This window comes from Perna viridis, chromosome 5 (assembly GCF_037379345.1).
Source record: "Perna viridis isolate PV_CMFRI_1.1 ecotype Kerala chromosome 5, ASM3737934v1, whole genome shotgun sequence".
NCBI classification, from domain to species: Eukaryota; Metazoa; Mollusca; class Bivalvia; order Mytilida; family Mytilidae; genus Perna; species Perna viridis.
The window spans coordinates 45,794,910-45,799,515 of record NC_142449.1 but is presented as its reverse complement, the minus strand read 5'-3'; positions in this window follow the sequence as shown (position 1 = coordinate 45,799,515).

Sequence of the window (4,606 nt, the reverse complement as noted above, 5' to 3'; positions counted from 1 at the left end):
AAGGACGATAAACACCGGTGAGTGCCGACGTAATTTATATTCGGAACCTTCTTGGAATTTTCCAGTATCGTTAATTTATAAGTTCACGCGAACTCGGTCAGATGTATAAGTCACGAAAAGGCCATTCTTGGCTTCTGGTCGAAAGCTATTTTTCCGACATATTTGCGTTTTTTTAAATTGTGTTATAACAAAATCACAAGTGAACTAAATAACCTCATTACTTTTAAAAAGCACATTTATCAGTCAGTTCCAAATCGAAGAGAATATCCTAAACAGTTATCACACAAGGGATTGTATATTAGTTTAAACATATTTATTAAGTAATTTGCCTATTTTAACATCAAACCAAAACAATAGAATGAAACGAACAATAGCAAATTAATCACAGGATTCAGAAACAAGATTGGAAGTCTTATGTCAATCCGTCTCCTGAAATAATGAATAATAATTATATATCATATAAAATAGCCCAAGAAAGTAGTGTTCTAGTGCTTATATATAACGTGTATTTGGTGAGTTGATCATAAGGAATTATCAAAATTATTCAAAAGAAATAACTGTATAATTTAGTTGTTAATTTGAAGCGTTTGCTCTGTATTAAAGTTTTGAACCATGGTAAACATTCCAACGTTTTTCTCATCATCTGATCCAACTAGGAGAATATTCGAAGTCAGTTGATCAGGAAGTTGAAGAGCTGAGATATGTTGTCTTCTAAGCGATTGATATAATGGACAAAAGAGCAAGAAGTGATTCGCCGCATTGTCGAATAGATCTTTATTTAGCTCGCTACACTGAAGACGAAGTCTGGCATTTAAGAATGAACTTTGCGTGATCCGCAATAGTATTATATTGGTTTTTTTAACTACCTCATTTTCGAGATGAGTTTTGAAAATTTTTACTGATGGCGAGGTCTTGATATCATTCGGTAATGTGTTCCATAATAGAATAGTGGAAGGTAGAAAATCATTAGAATATTGGTATGTTCTACAATAAACTGATTGGGCCCCGTGCAGGTGCGGGTGTTAAAAGAATAGGCCTGCAGCAGCGCTAAGCTTGTCGTAAAAGGCGACTAAATAGTGCTCAGAACCCTAGCCGGGTGCTAGGGCGCTCTGTCCACAGAGCAACTGGGATGTGTGCCCCAGGTGGTGGAATGGGGTACTCCTGGCGTGTTACCTACTGGGGTTGTCAGGCTATAATACGGAAAACCTGACCGCAAACCATAGTGGTGCACCGTGTTGGGAAAGATGCCACGTTCCTCGCACGTTAAAGAACCCTACTGTGGTATTCTCCCGGAGTAGGAACCATAGGGCTCCGCCACAGGAGGCTAAATTGCCCGACCCTACCCACCTCTCCCTATTTCCAGTGGCAATCAAAATTTGTCGACCCCTTTGTCCCTGTGTCCCATCCCCTTTTCATTTCATCATCATTTCTTGTTCATTTTGTCATCCATTTCATGTTCATCGTCTGAATATAGCTGAAATATTGCTGCTCGGACGTTAAACCCCAACAAACAAAACAAACAAACAAAATAAACTGATTGGATTAGGTCAGAATTACGAGTTGGGTAGTTATGGATTTGGTTTACTCTGTTAGGAATCAGAGTTTGAAGATAAGGCGGTGTCATATTGTTCAAAATCTTGTACATTGGTGTTAATTTGTGATTTTCTCGCCGAACATATTATTTCGGCCATCCAGTTTTTATATATAAATTGTTATTATTTCATTTGACCGAAGACAGTTGTATAAATGTTTAAAGACACATTGTTCCATGACTTTCCTAACGACGCTTATTAAAGATATGGGTCGGTAATTGTTATTTCGTGTATATTATATCCCTGCTCACACTAAACTGGACACTGTACATGTACAACAAAAGGAATCCTCAACTCCTTAGCAAGAAAATTAAAGCGTGTCCATGTGTATGTTGCTCCAAATTCCGTTTTCATGTCTAAACAAACTTTACTTGTAACTATGAAAAAAGTGTCATCTGAGCAACATAAAGCCTTAACATTTTAAAGGGGATTTTATGGTTTGCCACATAGTGAAATTTAGTGAAAGATCCCTTTCGTTAAAATCTGTAACATTGTTACAAATACGAACAAATTAATCAATTGTCATATGTAAACACCATGCATGTGACGTGTCACCATCTAAAAACGGATAGTTGATAATAGGGGATGAAAATTCGTCCATTTTATTCTTGCTTTTATCGTAAATTATGGTATTAAGTTTACCATCATCGATATAAATATTAAGATTACAATATCAATATTTGCTTTATTCAAAGACAGTTCTACAGGAGATATATATCTTTAGTATATTATAGATATTGAAGTCATCGTTGTCTAGAGCCAAAATATCGTCAAAATACTGGAGATGTTATTAAATTTTTCAGAGGACGCTTACCCTACCGGTGCACCTGGTCCATGCTCCCAGTTTTTAGTCCGAGTTGCTCATTTACTTTTGTACTTTGTATGTATGATTTTAGTTACTTTATGTTCTTTGTTGTGAATGTCTGTTTTCTATGTCTGGTCTTTGTCCCTGGATTACATTCTTTTGATTACCGCTATAACCTTGGTTCCCTTGATTACTCTTTCTACCAAATGTTGTAATGAAGAGCCTTTATTTATTCTGGCTTCGTAACAGTACAGAAAGAGGTCTGCATTAAGTGGTGAACAATTGTATGGAATTTTTGGAAAGAATTAGAAAATAAATGTGATCGGATGTTATAACACGTGAACTTTGAGGGAAACCTGATCCCTAACAGACATATTCTTTTACTTTCTTTTGATTTCTCTTCTTACCATTTAAAGTACATCATTTTTCAGCTTTTGGTATAGGCTTGTAATAAAAATGTAACCCTAAAATATTATGTATAAATGAATATGTTGGCAACAGACTGCTCCACCAATGCTAGAGGTTGTCTGGCAAGCTATTTTCTGACTTGGTAACAGAATTACAATCTCTCACGTTGTAGGAGTAGCGACAGACTTATTTTGTTAAATCCAAGTTATAACATATGTTAAATAGTTACAGGTACATCGAAACTAAGAAATATGAATACCATGCAGTTGTGATTCCAGACATTTTGGACAGGAGCCTCCAGAAAAAAAGTTCTATGCTATTATTTGCTCATTTTACCTTAGCTTGTCTTCTTCGAAATCAACGAAAATAGGGGCGGTCCCACCCCCGCCACTAAGTTAGATCTTATCATATCCCACAATGAATGCTTTTTTTTTTTTAATTTTTTTTTCATCCTTTGTTCTATTAATGTATCGATTTAGACCTAGCTTTAATCAAATTGACTTGTATGGATGTATATAATTAGTTATTAATTTTTGTTTTTGTGATTCATGACTTAATGAATGTGTTAGTCCTTAAAAAAATAATGCTAAAATCATTCTTCCGCGGAACTCCAGGATTCGCTACACTGAGTATAACAAGTATCACAAATATATATTGGTAAATTTCTTTAATTTTTCCATTACAATTCGGTTGGCAAACGTAAATTAAATGAGATGATCAGTAATTGACGACAAACCAGTCTGAAGAATACACATTTTCGAATGGATCATGCATATATTTAGTTTACAAGGGCCGGTTATTTAATTGATAAAATATTCAGGCGCAGATCCAAGGGAAGGGTTTACATGCCCATAAAAATGGCGGTAGGGGTTGTGTGCATGGAATCTTGATTTTGCACAATTTATACCCCAATAATTTTCTTAATATTTTTATGACCCTTCCCTTCCCCTAACCTGAATTGAATTCGTGCTTGTTCCACAGAGCATCAAAAAGTAATCTAACTTATGTTCAAATTTAGGAAGTCTGAGAGCATGCAGACAACAGACAGACTAAAAGGACACATTTAAAACTAAGAAAGAATGAGCTGGCAGCATGGACAAAGTGTTCTGGTAAGGTAAATAATAGCTCTTAGAAATACTGGAATATTACCAGCTGTTCTTTCTACAATAACAGAGACTGATTGTCTATTTTTGTTGAAATGTAACATCTACATCTATATATCCACTGTGTAACCTCTTAGTGTATCCTAGCTAAGAACTCCTTCACTGTGTAGAATCAGCCTATAATTTGATACCAAGTATGCCAGAATCATGTATTATCCTTGTTATTACTTTTTGTTAATTTGTGACTATTTTTCCATTGAAAGAATTAATCTGATATAAACCATATTTTTATGGTTTTGTATTTTTTAAATGTAAGATTTTAGATAAACTTATCAAATACATGTAATATATATAGCGCTACCGATACTATGTATATATAAATCCACATGAGTGCTACTCCCTTTTTTTCCCACTTTCAGAATGGGATTTTCATGGAAAATCCGAATTCTGCAAGTGGGGAAAAAAGGGGGTGGAACTCCTGTGGATTTCTATAAACTGTTAAAAGTATTATTGTTTGTAGAGTATCAATTTTCCTGGTTTTCATAGATGTGGTAACCCATGAAAATTGATTCCAAACAAAATTTCCCCACGATTTTCTTAAATCTACCAATTTGTATTTTTCCCTAAACCATGAAAATTGGTACCCAATAATGAAAGTACATTCACAAATTTTCAACCAAAGGGAGAGAGGGACCCAG